Source organism: Muntiacus reevesi, chromosome 3 (assembly GCF_963930625.1).
Source record: "Muntiacus reevesi chromosome 3, mMunRee1.1, whole genome shotgun sequence".
Lineage (NCBI taxonomy): Eukaryota > Metazoa > Chordata > Mammalia > Artiodactyla > Cervidae > Muntiacus > Muntiacus reevesi.
This window is the reverse complement of record NC_089251.1, coordinates 29,632,553-29,652,573: the sequence shown is the minus strand read 5'-3', so window position 1 is coordinate 29,652,573 and position 20,021 is coordinate 29,632,553. Positions and strand designations below refer to the sequence as shown.

Sequence of the window (20,021 nt, the reverse complement as noted above, 5' to 3'; positions counted from 1 at the left end):
TACTGGAGGCACCAAAATCATATCTAGACCCCAAATCTCAGCTCTGTTATTGTCTGCTGGAAGTATTGCTGCAACAGAAAAGATCAGTTCCATTCATAGATTATTGGTTGAGAACCAGCAGTTGAGAGCACATATAGAGGATTTGAAATAAATGCCAGCTATAGCCCTTGACCTTGTTTCTGAATTCTGAAGGTTGCCGGATGTTGCACAGTTTCAGTAAGCAGACTCAGTTGAGAGATAAGTATAGCTGATGAGTCATCATTAGAGGAGGAAGGGGAGAGAAAGAATGGGGAACAGATGACCATGAAGCCCAGACCTCTGCTGCAGGGAGGCTAGTGGCATCCATCATCATTTTGAGAACTTTCTTAAAGTGGAATATTGAGAAACCAAAATAGGGAAAGAAGCAAAAATGATGCAGGAGTACAAAAGTATGTCTAGCAAAATAGTTTAAAAATGTTTGCAGTTCAGTTCTAGATTTGAATCTGATTATCCTCTGGGATATGGCTGGACCATGGTGATCATGGAAGTCTGGTCTTGAGCCACTGAATAAGGTTCAGTCAAAGAGCCTCAAACTGACACCCAAAGCTTCTGTTTCCTCTGAGTGGCTTCTGGGAAAGATCCACATCAGGAGATTGTATCGTACAAAAAGATCTCTTTTATTTTGTTGTTATTCCTTTCTAAATAGCCTTGGCAACCCAGACTAAAGACCATAAGCGTTAACCAAATGCCAGGAAAAAGTAAAGAGAAACATAAAATTCAAACATTTACCAAGCACCTACTGTGCCGGGTACCATGTGTGATATGATTCACTCCTTATAATTAGGCATGTGGCATGTATGAGGTATGTTTTATTATCCCTGTTTTATAGATTAGTCATTAATTAGGACCGCAGCCAAAATGAAAAGCGCAGTTGAACAGGTTGAGAACTGAACTGTCAAACATGACGCCCTGGTTAATGGTGGGTTATTGATGGTTATTACCTGGCTGGTGGGTCTTCGATAAACTCTGCATTGACTTTGGCTCAGAAAAAAAAAAAGAACCTTTGGTGAAAGCAAATTTATCTGAAATAAACATCACAATATTATGTTTTAAATCTCATGTATAAAAATTCAAATATAGAGTACACATATAATTTTCCCCTTCTTTTTAGGTCTCTTTGATTTTAAAACTGCTGTAACAATCACAGTCAATTTTAAAGTGTTGATGATAACAATACCGTCCTGAATTTTTATAGAGACTTTTTTCTTGCAAGGACCTTGAAGTGCTAAAAATGTTGTCATCCATATAGGCAAACCTCGGGAATATCTAATTTAGCAAATGTCAGTGATAAATTCTTCTGGTGCCATTCTCCATGTCTTTGAATACATTAGAACGCCCTGGAAATAAGAATGTTTATTCTCCAGCAATTGACTGCTGGTAATATGGTTAGTTGGTATAATTCCACTTGTGTTTATTGTTTATCTTTTAAATAGCTGCTGGGATTTAAAAAAAAATCCTTTATGTTTTCTTCCTATTTCTAAAGTGGTAGGTATTACACACTTTTTAGTGCTTTCTCCAGGTAGGCTAAGGAAACACTGTCTTTAGCTAACTTCATTTTTATGCTGGCAAGCACCCTTTCACAAACAAAACGAGAATTAGAATAAAAATTGGAATTTTAAAGGCCCAAACACACAGTTTCTGAACAAAGAAAAAACAGCAGGAACCGTGAGGTCAAATATATGAGTGAAGGATCCCAGCCCATGCACCCATTAATCGCCCAGCCTGGTTGGTCAGAAATACCTGGGAGGAGACTAAGGGTGTCCCTTTTTTTTTGTTTTTTAAAACAGATTACAAAGTCATTCTGTTTCACTGGATTATTGCGAACAGTTAAGCCTTTGCTCTTTAATTTTCAATGACTTAATTAGCAACAACTAAACTTTGTCCACAATAGCTAGCATTATGTTTAAGAGTCAGTTAAATGCCCTACAGTGTCATTAAATGCAGTAGTGCAGAAAGTAGGATCTGCGGGAGCTGGAGAGTGGGCGTGAGATGGCCTGGGACCCTTGGGGGTGTGGTCAGGGTCAGGGCTGAGACCCCTGTTCTCCTGTCCTCCCCTGCCTGGGTACTGACAACCAGTTCCTCACTCATGCCCACATCAGTGCTGTCATGTCCTAGGGCCTCCCCCCTGCTCATCTCACAGATCTAAAGCCTTCTTGTTCTTTAAGTTTGAACCTAGATCACGTTCCCCCACAAATCTTCTCCTATCCCCTGCTGGTTGCTAGCCCCCAGTGATGATAAGAACCCAATTTTACTTTGGAAACAGCGATTTATTTCTGTATCTGAGGGTGGATCTGTTAAATCCCAGGCTAGGCAGGATCTAAAGGTAGAGACATGTTGGGATTACCTCTGAGGTTGGACTTAATTGCCCAAATTCTTGGGAACCTTAGGAGAGATGGGGCAGGGCTCATCTCCAGGAAGCTGGCTGGGCCCTACCTTGATGGGCAGGGAGAGGGCTTTCTGGGAGTCCAGTGGACCCCAGACTGTGGAGACAGTGGCAGATGTGCTCAGTATGGGTGACTGGTTGCACAGCAATGGGAGGCTGAGTGATGTCCAACACCCATGATAAGCTCCTACTTGGTCCTCTATTCATAATTCCCAGGGGGAGGACCCGTTTGCACTGTGTGAAGGCCTGTGATCCGGGAAGTCTTATCTAGGTGAAGCTCGGACCTGTCACAAGAGCCATGGCTGAAAGTCATGGAAGGCTGGGGATCTGGTGCTGTGAAATTCCAGTGCATTAGGAAATCTGTTTAATTTAATATTCAAGCGGGGACACTTCGGATGTTAATGATTATGTTAGGAGAAGCACACTGACTGAAACCGCCCACCCTGGCCAGGCACCATAGTAACCACTTGCATGAGTTGTTTTACAACAGGAAGTCCTGGTAAGGAACACAGAACTAATAAGCGACCACTTACTGGAAGAGTTCGGGAAAGATCAAAAGGAGACACCACGGTCCGACCACCTCCCAGAATCCTTCTTGCTGGCATCCATCTTGGCTGAACAAGGCACGCACCACCAGGAAGGACTCTGAGTCAGAATGATTAGCTAAAGACAACCCGGAAACTAATCCCATCACCATAAAACCCGAGATTGCGAGCCATGTGGCAGGGCAGTTCTCCTGGCTTCCCTTACCCTCCTGCTCTCCACCCGGGCACCTTTTCCCACTGAAATCTCTTGCTTTGTCAGCACGTGTGTCTCCTCGGACAATTCATTTCCGAGTGGTAGAGCCCAGGTTCGGGCCCTGGAAGGGGTCCCCCTTCCTGCAACAATTATGCTGCAACTAGAGCTGTAACCTTGGACTGTCCTGGGCAAACTAGGTTTGAGTGGCCCCCTGACTCAGAAGCCACCTAGCATGATGCCATCCACAGCCTTTCTCTGGGTCCCCTGTACTGGGTCGCTGTGGGTATCAATATTATCAATATCTCACTGTGCATTGGAACTTGCAAGAGGGACCAGGAATGGCTGACGGATGCAGATGCAGCTGTGAGGTCACACCCATGGCCCCACCTTAGTGGAGAGGGAGCCCTGTTGGTGATACCCCACAGCTCTCCTTCAAAGGGACCTGTTTCCTGGATTTGCTGGACAGTGCTGTCTGTTCTAGGAGCTCGGGCCAGGCACTTTTCAAGACACTGGCCCCAGACACGGACCAGAGCCCCTTGGAGCCCTGCTGACGTGTGGACCTGAATGTCTGAACTCATACATGCTACAGAGGTTCTCTCCTGCTGTCCACTTGCTCGGCCCACAAAATTGTTTGGGGGGTCTAAAGGCGGCAAGCTGTCTCTTCTTCCAGGGGAAGGAGGGGGGCTGCCCTCACACTCTTGTCCTCTTTCCCCCTGAATTCCAGCAACGTTTAGGGCCTTCATGTCACCAGAGTCATTTTCCAAATGAACAAATTGTGTTTTCTTCTTCGTTGAACCTGATATTTGAGCCAATCTGTGCAGGCAATTTCCTCCTCTTTGTTTTGCTGACCCTGAGTGCCCCTAGCCCCACCGTAATTATCCGACAGCTCCCGCCTCTGGGAGCACGGCTTCTGTTCAACAACGGTAATGATTTTGCTGCACATGAAAAGAAAAAGGCCCCGATTCCAGGATCTTGTCTCCCTTTTAGGTGCTGGTTGTTTACAGAGTCTTCATTTCAGTGGTGAGCTGGCATTTCTGAGATCCTTTGGGAAGCCATGGCCTGAGCTCTCTCCCCCAAAAGAGAGCCAGAAGGCTCTCTAGGGGTGTGCATGGGGATAGCAGACACCCCCTCCAATGTATTTACATCAAGACAATGTGGAGTCCCTGTCCTGTGGCTGGGGAGGGAACAGAGGAATTATCATCTTGGACAGCCCATCTCTTCCTGGGAGGAATGAAAAGATGTGATGGAGTAGAAAGGGCCCAGGAATAGGAGAGACTCTCTCGACCTGTTAATCTCACCTTTTGCTCAGGATCAAACACATTTTGAGCAGTCTTTCTGTTTTCTATGCACCCATCTGTCCATCTGTCATCTTTCCCTGTTCCACCAAGCATATAGCATTTATTAAGCACTTAGGTTATCAGTGGGTGTTTGGGGCTGAATCGTGTCCTCCATACAACTCACAGGTGGATGTCTTAACCCTTGTAACACAGATGGGACTGTCTTTGGAGACAGGGCCTTTAAAGAAGTAATTAAGGCAAAGTGGGGGTCATATGGGTGGCCTTTAATCCAATCCTTATAAGAAGAGGAGATTCAGGACAGAGGCAGGCGAAGAGGGAGACCCATGCAAGAAGACGGTGACCTGCTAGCCAACAAGAGAGGCCTCAGATTGAAATTAAACCAAGTCAAACACCTTGATCTTGGACTTCCAGACTCCAGAACTGTGTAAAAATGTATTTCTGTTGTTTAAGCAGCCCCGTCTCTGGTATTTTGTTCCAGCAGCGCTCACTGACTATTACTTTGTCTCTTACAGGTAGTGGAGACCCAATGATGCACAGACCCCTCAAGCTGCTCAGAGCCTAGCGGGGGATGTGGAACCCTGAAGGAGCAGGCAGAAGGAGGCAGGTGGGCAGCTCCTTTGCATCATCTATCAGAGTGGTGGCCACAGGCTGGATCCCAGCAGGATGGTGTGGCTAGGGACTGAGCACTGTCCTGATGGCTTCATGAGACGGAGTAGAGTAAGGTAAGGTAGCACATTCCCAAGGACATGTTTAGGGGGCTAAGTTACTGAAGCAAAGTTGATTATGGTCGTGTGACCTGAGTTTCTGCTCACAGGTGCATGAAGCTGGGGCACACTGGTTGTATGAACACTGGTCCACATTTTTGACATCAATCACCAAGTGTTTATTAAGTGAAGAACCTTATGCTTGCTTGGAATGGGCTGACTCTGCTGTGGGAGACAGAAGGAAGAAACCGGGGCCTGGCCTTTTTCTTCTTTTTTTAATAGATAATCTTTTTTTAGAGTTTTTTTTTTTTAATTAATTTTTTGGCTGTACTGAGTCTTTGTTGCTGCTTGTGGGCTTTTCTCTACTAATTGTGGCAAGCAGGGGCTACTCTTCATTCTGGTGCGCAGGCTTCTTATTGCGGTGGCTTCTCTTGTTGCCGAGAATAGGCTCTATCTAGGCTCATGGGTTTCAGTAGTTGTGGCATGTGGACTCAGTAGCTGTGTCTCATGGGCCTAATTCCTCTGAGACATATGGGATCTTCCCAGACCAGGGATAGAACCTGTATCCCCTGCATTGGTGAGTGTACTCCTAATGATTGGACCATCAGGGAAGTCTCCTGGGGCCTGTTCTTATCTCAGAAGACCTGATTCTGCCCTTGGGAACACTACCAGTCATGACAGAGGAGACTCATCCATGAGAGGGTGGGAAGAATGTTCTGGACGGTGTATAAGTGCCCAAGTAAGCGATTCATACCATGGCTGCCCCTATGAGGTCAAAGCCAAGGAAGATCAATGTGGACTTGAGTAGTTCATTTAAGGAGCAATTAGTTATAATTAATCAATTATGTAATTGAGTAGCACTTAATTATTTACTGCCTTGTTCAGTTTCCCAACTGCTCACAAGCGTCAGCTTTGTTTCCCCAGCCGGAGCAGAACCTCCCCAAGAACAGGGACAGGCTGCTTCACTGGTGTCAGAAGGGGCTGGGGTCAGATTTTCATATCTAAGAACAGTGATCTGAGGAAACAAGAGACATGGGGCCTTCAGAACAATTGCAGGACAGTGAGGAACAAATGCAGCTTAGGTGGGTGTGTGGTTTTTCAACTGAACATGAACAGAAGGAGTGCCGTGGGAATGAATGGTGACAAGTAACACCCATGACAAGTTTCCAGTGTCTGGAGGGGTGTCCTCACAGCTTGCCTGACGTGAGGATACAGGTCCCATGGATGCTTCCTGAAGAGTCCTAGGCTGACCCTCTGAGCTGACACCCAGCAGGTCCATCTGGTGCTCTGAGAGTCAGTGGCTGGAGAAGGTCATACAAGCTCAGGTGGAGGACTTGAGCGGATTTCATCTCACAGGCTTCTGTTGCTCTAACTGTATTATTCATTGGGAGCTGCCTCTTGGAAGCCAGATAGAAAATCAAGAGAAATGCAGTGAATAGCTTCTTGAAAATAAGTGTTGGGTGTCCCAGGATTTCAGGCTTATGGGAGGCACTGCTAAGCCCCAGCCATATGGCTGCCAAATGAGTCTGAAGTTCCTTAAAGGACAGATTCCTACAGTTAATGCTTAATGGAATCCTGAACTTGTATGGGAGTCCAAACAAGCTGACCTCCTAAATTCCAGGTTTCTCTGGCTGGCTCAGGTCTGGCTCATTTGCAGGGAACGATGGCGCCTCCTCTCCCTCCTTGGGGTCAGTGGGTGTTATTACCTGTATTCACAAATGGGGCAGAACACCCCGAGACTTGCAGACTGATTGCTTTCATTAACTTTAATTGGATTCTTTCGCACTTGGAAAAAGAAGTGTAACCAGGGTTTAATTGGAAGAGCATCTCAGACCCTGGGTGATACAGGATTGTAAACATTAAAAGTGCTACAGCTGCGTTGGTGGGAAATGTTGAAGTCACTTATGTTGTTTGTAAGGATAGTTCACAGACTTAGGGATGTTAGGAAGCTCTGGGCATGTCAAATTTAAAGATTATTTTTGTGCTTGTCTAGAAAAAAAGCAATGTGAAATCAGATGTGTGCAAGTGAAGTTATATATATACATACAACATTTTTTCAGATTATTTTCCATTATATTATTACATGATATTGAATATAGTTCTCTATATTATATAGTAAATCCTTGATGCTATCTATTTTATGTAGTTTTTAACATATTAGTTTCGTACTCCTAATTTATCCCTCCTGCCCTCCCCTTCCCTTTTGGTAACCTTAAGCTTATTTTCTATGTCTACATGTCTGTTTCTGTTTTGTATATAGATACATTTGCATTATTTTATAGATTCCACATTATAAGATATACCATAAAATATCTGTCTTTCTCTGTCTGACTTACTTTACTTGGTATGATATTCTCTAGGTCCATCCATGTAGTTGCAGATGACGTTACTTCTCTCTTTTTTATGACTGAGTAATATTCCATTGTATGTTTACCACATCTTAAACCAATCACCTATTGATGAGCATTTGGGTTGTTTACATGTTGAGATGATCTTTTTAAGAAGCTTTTTGGGACCCTAGTGTTTAATACACATCTGTTGAACAGGAGAATGCATGGCTTAATTGGTAACCCTAGGATTTGCTCACCTCTCCATCAGCACTGTGTCACTTAGCATCCACTGCTGGGCTTAAGGAGGCAGGTGCTGGAGAGGTCAGGCCAGTGTTGGCTGGCAGCCTGCCCTGTGAGAGCCCAGAGAGTCCCATGAAGTGAATTAGTGCCCAAGTCACTGCCTTAGCCCTCTGTTTCTTTCTCACACGCCTCATCCTGAGCATTGGGCCCGGCCCTGAGAAGGCATCTGTCAGCAACATTTGCCTCCCACACTCTGTCTGCATTCTGTATTCTTTCCTAGACTTTCTTTTTCAGGACCTGCACCCAGGTTCTTTCCTCACTCTGGGGTGACAACGGCTGTCTTTTCCTGAATGTCTGAAGTGTCAGGCCCAAGTGCTAACAGTGACATTGCTGAGCCCTGTGAGGAGGTGATGGGGTGACCAAATCATTCCATGTGTTATCTTCTTACTGCTTCCTGGTCTCGGAGGTTCTGAGCCTCCTGCACACCCTGGATTAGATTTTCTTTTTAAGAAAATTCTTAACTGTTTTGGATTAGATTTTTAAAGAAACTTCTATAGCACATTTTCCCACATTCCCCTCCGGAAGCTCACTTTCATCTCCTTGCTTTCTGGCAGCTCCCTCACTGACTGGGGATGACTGGCTGGCTGCAAGAGGGCTTGACACTCACCTTCCTGGGTAGTGATGAGCTTTCCTTCTGGAGGCCAGTGCTCCTTAAGGGAGAAGCACACACACATAGGTCTCTGATGAGGAATCTGCTTCCCCCACCTAAAGACTGTTCTCTCTGATTTTAAAAATAGCCTTTCCTAATTCACATGAAGAGGTAAAGCATCCTCTCAGAAATTTTATAAAAGGAGTTAACTGTTTCATCAGGACTCAGAATGGCCGCTCAGAGAGCAGATCCTAGATAAGAAGTGAGGTCTGTCTTCCTGGGATTAGGGGAGAGTTGGTACCTGATGCTCAGCCAGGTTCTGTGGACACAGAGGCTGGCTCTCTCCGGGCCATTTCAGACTCAAGAGTGAAAGCATGCAGATAAATATCCTGATGGGAACCAGCATCCAGGCTTGATTCCTGGTCCTAGTCTAGGACATCATGTTTGGGGATGGAGGATTTTCATTGTGGTCTTTTCATCTGCAACGTTCCAAAGGAAGCTCAGGAGCCAAGTGTGGCTGATGAGCATATGACCCGTGGCTGGTACAAACTGAGACATGCTATGTGTAAAATATAGACACCAGATTTCTAAGACTTAGTTTACAGAAAGAGTGGGAAATGTCACTTGAAAAATTTTTTATGTTGATTGCATGTTGAGATGATCATATTTTAGATATGTTGGGTTAAACAAAACATACTATTTTTTTTTAAAAGTTATTTTTTTGACTGCACCCTGTGGCATATGGGATCTTTGTTCCTCAACCAGGGATTGAACATGCGCCTCCTGCAGTAAAAGCATGGAGTCCTAATCATGGGTCCACCAAGGAAGTCCCTAACAAAACATACTATTGAAATTCATTTCCCCTGTTTCACTTAGCTTTCTAAAATGTGCATGCTAAGTTGCTTCAGTCCTGTCCGACTCTTTGTGACCCTATGAACTGTAGCCTGCCAGGCTCCTCCAGGCAAGAATACTGGAGTGGGTTGCCATGCCCTCCTCCAGAGGATCTTCCCAACCCAGGGATTGAACCCATGTCTCTTACATCTCCTACATTGGCAGATGGGTTCTTTACCACTAGCACCACTTGGGAAGCCCTTTTTTAGTGTGGTTACTAGAAAATTTAAAATTGTATGTGGCTTGCATTCTTCTCCTATTGGTCAGTGCTGGTCTCTGTCCTCTAAGAACAGTGAGGGTGACAGGACACAGGGATGGCCTTGAACTGGCATCAGATCTGAGGAACTGGATGGGGCCCTTGCAGGCAAGTGGCATATTTTGAGGAGATAAATATCTTTTGATAACTTTTCCTAAAAACAACTGAGGTGAGATTTCCCTTGGAATCTCAATCCTTCTTTAAGATCTGGGGCTAGTAAGTATGAAGCAGACATTTTCAGGCAGAATTGGACCTTCTTTAGACCCTGTTCAGGGAGAGAATCAAGTTGAGTTGATTTGCCTGCTTGGGGCTTCATTATTTTGACTGGTTGCCAACTTGCGTTTCTCTGGTTTCACAGAAATTCAAAAAGCAGTTCTTCAACTCCAACTAGATAAAGACCACAAAATGATTAATTGAGGATACTCACACTATGGAATCGAACTAGGTAGAGTTTACAAGCCTGAGCACATACAAGTAATGCTATTCGCTGTACACTTTGGGGTCTGATTTTACAACAGCTTCCAGTTTCTTTTTGGGGTGGAATTGATGACTTTCTTGGAAACATCTGATGAGGTGAAATCTCTCCCTTAGGGTTCCAGCTTGTTCTTTGTCTTTTACTGCCATGATTTTATTCCTCCATGCTCTGTGCTTGTCTGCCAGAAAAGTCATTTTAAACTTCTTGGTGTCAACAGATATGATTTTTTAGGGATATATGTATATTTAATTCAAGTGCTTGAGTTATATTTTGTTATATTATATATAATATTTTATTATATTTTAATTAAATGTTTCATTATTACATTGTTTACTCTATAAGCTTGTTATAATTATATATAATTCTTTATGTATTTATCCTAATGATACATTGTTTTTTTTTTAAATTTATTTAAAAAAAATTTTGGCTGCACTACACAGCTTGTGGGATCTTAGTTCCCTGACCAGGGATTGAACTCAGGCCATGGCAGTGAAAGTGCTGAGTCCTAACACCTGAACCACCAGAGAACTCCCTACATTGGTTTTAATAAGAAAACTTAGAAGCAGTTTAAATGTTCATCAGTAAAGGAATGTTAAAAAAATGCATTACCAATTCTATGGACTACATCACATAACCATTAAAAAGTAATTAAAAATTTGTGCATTTACATTGCATGTAATTACCAATAGGCTTCATATTATTTCAGTCAGCTTGCACTTTCTCCTCTCTTTTACCTGTTTAATGTTTATAATTTTTTACTTGAAGTTTTTCTCTTTTTAATAAAAGTATACATGATGTATATTTAAAAAGACATAACGTTTGCATATACATTGTGAAATAATTTCTATAGTCAGGCTCATTAGCATATTCATCATCTCACAGTTACCTTTTTGTGAGGGTGTGATGAGAACACGTGATCTACTCTCCTAGCAAATTTCAAGCATACAGTACGATATTAACTATAGTCACTGTGTTATACATTCAATTTCTAGAACTTATTCATCCTACGAAACTGAACCTTTATATTGCTTGACCAGTATCTCCCCAATCCCGCAACTGCTACCCTTGCCCCTGGTAACCACTATTCCACTCTCTGCTTCTGTGACTTATAATGCGATATGTTTCTTTCTGTGTCTGACTTTTTTCACTTAGCATAGTGTCCTTCAGGATTGCATACTCTCACAAATGTCAGAATTTTCTTCTTTTTTCTGATAGTGACTGTGTGTGTCTGGTGCAAGTATATACATGTATATTATATATATATATATATATATATATATATAAAGGCATTTGTATATATGTGTGTATATATATAATGGATACAATATTTTTTTTACTCATCTGTTGACGTATACTTGGACTATTCCTTATCTTGGGTATTGTGAATAATGCTGCAGTGAACCTGGGGATGCAAACGTCTGTTTGAGATACTGGTTTCATTTCCTTTGGATATATACCCAGACGTAGAACTGCTGCATCATATAGTAGTTCTATTTTTAATTTTTGAGGAATATCCATATTATTTTCCATAATGATTATACCAATTTACATTCCTGCCAACAGTGCACAAGGATTCTCTTTTGTCCACTTCATTGCCAACATCTTTTGTCATCCCAACAGGTGTGATGTGATTTCTCAATATGATTTTGATTTGCATTTTCCTGATAATTAGTGATACTGAGAATCTTTTTATGTATTTATTGCCTGTTTGTAAGTCTTCTTTTGAGAAATGTATATTCAGATCCTTTACCCATTTTTTAATTGGATTAAAATATATGAATTTTGGATATTAACCCTGTGATATTGTGATTTATACGAACTATATGTTTGATCATTCAGGTTACCAAGATATATTTTTCAGATATATTTGATCTTTTCCACTGTTCCTATCTCAGAGCTCCCAAAGTCTTTGGAATTTCCTAAATGTTGAGAGTTATAAAGGTATCTTTTGTTGTATTAATGAGGTGACTTTTGGAAAAGCAGTTAAGGATGAGGGCTGGTTGCCAGTGGAGCTAGCCTTGTGACTGGAGGGCTGGAAATTTCAGCCCTCACCCCCTGACCTCCTGGAAAGAAGAGGACCTGGAGGTTGAATCAACTGCCTATGGCCAATGATACAAGCAGTCCTGACTGTGAAATGAAGCCTCAATGAAACCCAAGAGGACAGGGTCCAGAGACATTCTGGGTTAGCTAACATGTGGAGATTTGGGGAGTGTGACTCACCCTTTCCCCATAATTTGTCCTAGGCATCTCTTCCAAATGGCAGTTCCTGAATTGTATACTTTTATAATAAAATGGCAATCTAGCAAGTAAAATGTTTCTCTGATTTCTGAGGTGCTCTAGTTAATTGAACCCAAGGAGGGAGTTTTAGGAACCTCTGATTTACAGTGAGTTGGTCAGAAGGTAACAACTTCAACTTTCAGCAGGTGTCTGAAGTCCAAGTGAGACAATCCCACTTGTTTGGTTTGCTTTTGTTGCTTGTACGTTTGGTGGCATATTAAAAAAAAAAAAAGATCATGACCAAGACTCAAGTCAAGGAGCTTTTTCCTTTTGTTTTCTTCTAGGAGTTTTTTAGTTTCAGGTCATACATTTAAGTATTTAATCCCTGTATATGGTGTAAGATAAGAGTCCAGTTTCATTGAGCTTGCATATGAACATTCAGTCTTCCCCAAATTATTTATTAAAAAATCTATCCTTTTCCTATTGTTTATTTTTTGATGCCTTTGTTGAAGATTAGTTGACTGTATGTGTAGGCGTTTATTTCTAGGCTCTAAATCCTGTTTCATTGTCCTGTGTGTCTGTTTTTATACTGGTTCTATACTATTTTGATTACTGTAGTTAATTTGAAATCAGTGATACAGTCAACTTTGTTCCTCTTTCTTAAGACTGCTTTGGCTATTCAGTCTTTTTTGGTTCTTAATGAATTTTAGGATTGCTTTTGCCCAGGGATCGAAACCAGACCTCCCACATTCAGGCAGATTCTTTACTGTCTGAGCCATTAGGGAAGTTTCTATCTTTGCAAAAATACTGCAGTTTTGATAGTGACTGCATTGAATCTGCCAATTACATTGGTCCTGGGTTTTTCATTTTGAGGAGATTCTAAAATACTGATTAAATCTCCTTATTTGTTGTTTGTTTGTTCAGGCTTTCTACTTTTTCTTGATTTAGTTTGATGGGTTATCTGTTTCCAGATATTTATCCCTTTCTTTTAGGTTATCCAAGTGAATGTATAGCTGTTCTTATAGTGTTTTATGATCCTTGTTACTACTGAGGCAGCTTTTGTAATGTCTCCTCTTTCATTTCTGATTTTCTTTGTCTTCTTTTTTTCTTATTAATTGTAATTGGCGTATAGTTGATTTACAATGTTGTGGTATTTCCAGGCATACAGCAAAGTGAATCAGTTACACATATACATATATCCACTCTTTTTAGATGGTACTACATAGTATTTAGCAGAGTTCTCTGTACTATATACAGTTGTTGCTGTTTAGCAGCTAAGTTCTGTCTGATTCTTGTGACCTCATGGACTGTAGCACATCAGGCTTCTCTGTCCTTCACTATCTCCTGGAGTTTGCTTAAATTCGTGTCCATTGAGTCAGTGATGCTATCTAACCATCTCATCCTCTGCGGCTGCCTTCTCCTCCTGCACTCAATCTTTCCCCGCATTCGGGTCCTTTCCAGTGAGTCAGCTCTTTGCATCAGGTGGCCAAAGTATTGGAATATCAGCTTCAGCAACAGGCCTTCCAATGAATATTTAGGGCTGATTTCCTCTAGGATTGACTTGTTTGATCTCCTTGCATTCCAAGGGACTCTCCAGAGTCTTCTCCAGGACCAGTGCTATGCAATAGATTCTTATTAGTTATCTCTTTTGCTTACAGTGGTGTGTATATGTCAATCTCAACCTCCCAATTTATTCCCCCTTCCCCTCTTGGGGCTTCCCTGGTAGTTCAGCTGGTAAAGAATCTGCCTGCAATTCAGGAGACCCCGGTTCCATTCCTGGGTCGGGAAGATCCCCTGGAGGAGGGCATGGCAATCCACTCCAGTATTCTTGCCTGGAGAATTCCCACGGGTGAAGGAGCATGGTGGGCTATAGTCCATGGGAACACACAGAGTTGGACACACCTGAGGGACTCGGCACAGCAGATCCCCCTTGGTCACTGTGTTTGTTTTCTATATCTATGACTCTATTTCTTTTTTGTAAATAGGTTCATGTGTAACACTATTTTTTTTTTTTTTTAGATTCCACATTTAAGCAATATCATATGATGTTTGTCTTTGACTTACTTCACTCAGTATGAGTCTGCTTTCTTTTTTCTCAGTCTAGCTAAGGGTTTTCAATTTGTTTTGTTTTGTTTTCTCATTTATTTTTATTAGTTGGAGGCTGATTACTTTACAATATTGTAGTGTTTTTTTACCATACATTGACATGAATCAGCCATGGATTTACATGTGTTCCCCATCCTGATCCCCCCTCCCACCTCCCTCCCCATCCCATCCCTCTGGGTCATCCCAGTGCACCAGCCCCGAGCACTTGTCTCATGCATCCAACCTGGACTGGCGATCTGTTTCACACTTGATAATATACATGTTTCGATGCTGTTCTCTCAGATCATCCCACCCTCACCTTCTCCATAGAGTCCAAAAGTCTGTTCTATACATCTGTGTCTCTTTTTCTGTCTTGCATATAGGGTTATCATTACCATCTTTCTAAATTCCATATATATGCGTTAGTATACTGTATTGGTGTTTATCTTTCTGGCTTACTTCACTCTGTATAATGGGCTCCAGTTTTATCCATCTCATTAGAACTGTTTCAAATGTATTCTTTTTAATGGCTGACTAATAGTCCATTGTGTATATACACAATTTTGTTTTAGTTTTTCAAAAAATGAAGTCAGTTTTCTTTATTTTTTCCCTATTGTTTCTCTGTTTTTCTATTTGATTTGTTTCTGTTCTAATTTGTATTATTTCCTTCCTTCTTTCTAAAAAAAATTTTTTGCACTTAGTAGTTCTTTTTTTTCCAGTTCCTTGAGGTATAAAGTTAGATAATTTATTTAAAACCTTTTCTCTTTTTTTTTTCAGATGCATTTTTTTTGGTATAAAACTTCCTTAGTACTTCTTTTACTACTTGCCATGAGTTTTAGTATGTTATTTTTTTTTGTCTTTATTTATCTCAAGATGTTTAAAAAATTACCTTTGATTTCCTCTTTGACTCAATGGTTATTTTAGAGTGTGTTTCTGTGTGTTTATGAATTTTCCCATTTTCTTGCTGTTATTGATTTCTAGTTTTATTCCACTGTGGTCTGAAAAGATTGGACTTATTCAGTCTTCTTAAACTTGTTAAGGCTTATTTCGTGACTTAACTTATAATTTAGCTTGGAGAATGTTTTGAATGCACTTGAGAAGAATGTGTATTCCGCTACTGGGTGGAAAGTTCTTAATATATCTTTTAGGTTCACTAGGTCCATACTGCTGTTCAAGTCAACTGCTTTTTTTTTTATAAACTGATTTTCTGTCTGGATGTTTTATCTTTTATCACAAGTAGATATACATGTATCCTGCTACAATTGTATTGCTGTCAATTTCTCCCTTTAGATCTGTCAATATATGTTTTAATATGTAGGTGCTCTGATGTTCGGTGTGTATACATTTGTAATTGTTTGATCTTCCTGTTGAATTGACCCTTTTATCATTAATGACCTTCTTCATCTCTAGACAGTTTTTGACTTAAAGTCTATTTGTTTTTCTGGCATAAGTAAACCCATCCCTGCTTTCCTTTGGTTACCATTTGCACAGAGTACCTTTTCCATCCCTTCACTTTTAGCCTATATATGTCCTTAAGTCTAAAGCGGGGCATTTATGGACAACAAACTGTTAGACTTGCTCTTTTATCCATTCAGCCACTCTAAACCTTTTGATCAGGGAGTTTAACCCATTTATGTGTAAGATAATTATTAATAGATGAGGATTAAACTATTGCTATTTCATTAATAATTTCCTGTTTTGTTCTTGTTTTTTTTTCCATTTTTCTTCCCTTGCTATCATCCTTTGTTATGTGATGATATCAGGGTTATATTTAGACTCTGTCATTATTGGCTGCTTTTGGTTAGCTCTAGAGACACTAGTCCCTGGTCAGGTGGCACTAGCTGAGTTTCCTTTTTTCCAGTAAGTGATCAGTAAAACGCCTACCATAGTGTCTGCTGTAAAAGTTAGAAGTGACTTTTGACCCTCTAATTTGCTGAATCTCTTGTTTTGTTGCAGCAGAAACAAAAGTTGTGCAGTTGACCCTGAATTATTTTGGGAGGAGAGTAACTTCCATGTTGGGTGGATTTGAAAAGTTTTCTTCTGTGGCATAGAAATCATTGACCCAAATGCCCTTCCTGCCTCCTGGGTGGATGAGATAGGCAGTTGTCACCAAGGTATGTTTGAGGGTAGTTCTGACAACCTTCCTATGAAGACCATCTTTACCATTGGTTTTCTGTAAGTATCCCAGAGTGCCACAATATAGGCATTGTTTTCAGTAGAGAAGTGCTTGACAGAGCTCTAAGCTAGAGGAAGTCATGAACACCTTGGTGGGGGTTAGGTTATTGTGTTCTTTTCTCCTTCCGAGGCAGCCTTCAGGGGTGTGTGTGTGTGTATATGTGTGTGCGCGCACGTGCTTAGTTGCTTAGTTGTGTCTGACTCTTTGTGACCCCATGGACTATAGCCTGCCAGGCTCCTGTGTCCATGGGATTTTCTGGGCAAGCATACCAGGTTGCCATTTCCTACTCCAAGGGATCTTCCCAACCCAGGGACTGAACCCACGTCTCCTGCATCTCCTGCACTGGCAGGCGGATTCTTTACCACTGAGCCACTTGGAAAGCCCATACCTTTAGGAGACTAAATGCTAAGTATTAATAGATAAGAGAACCCTCAATATATAATTAAAAATGAAATAAGCATTAGCAGTTAACCATGAAGCAAATATTTAATATAAGAAAGTGTAGGAAAACTCTTATTTCCAACCAAATGATTATTTGGATGATTTTCAAAGTATTTCAAATATCAAATTTGTTTGAACATATATTTTGGTGCTTTTATTTTTGTCAGTGCCTTGATTTTGGCTTAGACTAGCTAATAGATGTTTTATCAGGGCTGTGAGGCGTGAAATGGGAGGGGGTTTGAGGGAGAGAAATGTCCAGAGGAGACAGTGAGAATTTTACTGATGGTCCCAATGTGGAGTCACTGGCCTCGAATTTTAGAACTTTGGGGCTGGGCTTCTGTCCCTGCACAGACAGGGGTCAGGGGAGGCAAATCCCTTGATCTAAGTTTCTATTTCTATGTTGTGTTTTGTGACCTACATAAGAGTACCTGTTACCGATATAGTGGTCAAAAAGAGGGCAAATTCTCAGAGTTTACCCTAACAACACACTTATTTTAGTGTGAGGAGAAAGAATGCAATCTGCAGAGAGCTGGTGATAGAGTCCCCTCTGAAATCCAGAAGTCCTCCTCTGGAAACACTTCCCAGAGCCCCTCCCAGTCTGTTGTGGGTATAAAGAAAGTGTATCCCAAGATACTCTTTGCACAGTGCCTGCCCTATGATGGAAACAGTATGGTTTTGCTGAACAAATGAATGATTTTATTCATGATGGCCTCAAGTCATATACTTCTCAGTCACACATCGGGACTACCAAACATTTTAATATTAGGTTGAATCTCTTCAAATGATGGTAAAGACTAAACATTTACTTATCTGGTTAGATTTTTAGAGTAGCATTCTTCATTCTAAAACCTCAGGGTGCATTCGAATAAAATTACAAATAATTAAAATCTTTTAAAAAACCTTTAACAAAAATGATATTTTATGGTTAATAAAGCTAGAATATAGGCATGATTATAATGCTATATAATCATGTATGTAATTATTACATAAATAATATATAATCATCCTAATAAACCATGCAATTTCAGCCACTTCTTCGCATGAAGCTTCTCTATTTATAGCCCTGATGTGGTTGGCAGGGGGGAAAAAATAGATTTAGGAGAGGCTTGGGGATTAAGCACAGTGTGTAACTTGGAAGGGCCTGTGGTTTACTAATTTAATAGAATCTTCATTTGAACTGAATAAAGAAAACTAGCTTTGGGCTCTTTTGGGACCCTTAAGGGAATCACCTGGACCAAGTGAGCTGGTCCTCCTCCACCCCCCTCCCAGCTATGGTGCTTCCCACTTGGGTGCTCACCCTATGATCCACTGCCCACTCCAACCACACACAGAAATGCCCTTCCTCCTCTCTGTCTTTTCATATCCAGCTTAGGTCCCTGGGGATCCATTGCTTTCTGCCCCATGCTCTCCCATCCCCACAGTGCCAATCACTGAGCCAAGAAACCCAGTCACATATTCTGGTCATCTCTGACCCTTTGCCAGTTGTCTGTGGATTCCACTCTTGCTCCTGTTTAACTTGAACTCTCCCAAGGCCAGGACAAGGGATGGGCTCTTCTCTTTTCTATGTCTCAGCCACCACCTTGCCTGTCCTAGGTCAAAGAGGGCCTGCTTGGCTAAGCAAGGCAGTAGCCATCATCTCTGGATGAAAATACACCTACTTCAGACAAATTACAAGTTCCTTTGAGCAGTGGTTCTCCCACTTGAGTGTCCATTACAAACCTCTGCAGGGCTGGTTAAACACTGCCTTCTCCACCTTCCTTCTCTCCCCTCAACAAGGATTTCTGATTCAGTGAGTCTGGGTCTTTCATCATTTACACTATCAAATTCATAGTCGATCACAAGTTTCTAGGTGATGCTGGTGAGGGCACTGTACTTTGGTTTAAGGAAATATCATATGGGCCTGTCATGGTTTTGAGACTGATGGCTTCCATTGTGAAAATGATAGTTATCCCCTGTAGCTCTAAGTGCTTTACAAAATACTTTCTTGTGAATTCTTTCATAACTTTCCCAGGCAAGGGACTGGATTGGTGTTGTTCCATTTCTAATCATAGAGAGATTGAGTGATGGCCCCCTGCTGACAAGTGGGGACCTGGGGTTTGAGCCCCAGCCTCTTCCCTACACACGCCAGTGCCTCCAAGCACTTTCTGTTTGGATGGAATTTGTTCTGTTGGTTTGAATCTTCAAAGAACTCTTCATCCATTGATGCAGATGATGGAATGAAATGACCACTAGCTTCCAGAAGGGCTGATTGCTCCACTAGTTCTGCAATCCCTCATCCCAGTCTTTTTCTTTGATCATTAAAGCATATTCTTCTCACATGGGAAACGGAATTGGGCAATCATTTGCAAGGTGAAACACCCTGAAGTTTGGGCCTGTCTCTGGGGCGGTTAGTAGCAGCTGCGATGTCAGGAAAGCAAAGAGGCCTACTGAGTTTTGCTGTTGCTCACTGCCACTTGACCAGTGACATCTTCTTGACCTCAGGTTCAGGAAGACCAAGAGCTGCCACTCAAATCAGTCCCATGAATCAAGCAGCAGCAGGTTTGTCCTTTAAATCTATATAGCCTGTGCCCTCATCCAGGAAGGAGAAATCACTGCCATCTCCATGGGCCTTAGGTCATGGTGGGTACCTGGGAATAGATGAATTACAAGATCACTGTTCATCACAATCCAAACTTCACTTTCTGTCCTCAGATAAAGCCTCTTTCTTCCTAAGTACTGTTCGTAAAATCTGTATCCATTTTAGTAGAGAGATAATGTATTTATGACAGATTTCTCTTTTCTGTTAGAACAGAAATGCCATATCTTGGCAGATTGTTGCCTCGGGATTCCTCCTTACAGCTTTTCCATTGTATCCTCCCCGACTTTTCCATGGAACATTCTGAGGTGCCCAGGAAGCCTCTAGGGTCATGGTCAGCTGCCTAAGCCTTCAGCTCCTGGAGCGACACTCAGAAGAAACAGCTGAGATTTTTATGTTTTATTTTATGGTTCTACTTTGTCTTATTTGGAAAACACCACTAGTGAAAAGAAGAATGTCTCAGAGACAACTGTATTTTCAACAATGATTCTTATAGCACAGAAAAATCTAATCAGCAGCTTCTG

At 41.6% G+C, this 20,021-nt stretch overlaps 1 long non-coding RNA gene across 2 annotated transcripts in view; it reads left to right on the top strand.

Moving 5' to 3' along the window:
- The window catches only part of LOC136163867 (uncharacterized), a 340,820-nt gene that overhangs the window by 151,255 nt on the left and 169,544 nt on the right, over nucleotides 1-20,021 (top strand). Inside the window, exon 4 of one of the 2 annotated variants that reach the window (XR_010662300.1) lies at nucleotides 4,971-5,062. This is a non-coding gene — a long non-coding RNA (uncharacterized lncRNA). Of the gene's footprint in view, nucleotides 1-4,970; nucleotides 5,181-20,021 lie in introns of both variants that reach the window. The other variant, XR_010662301.1, reaches the window with a different exon arrangement.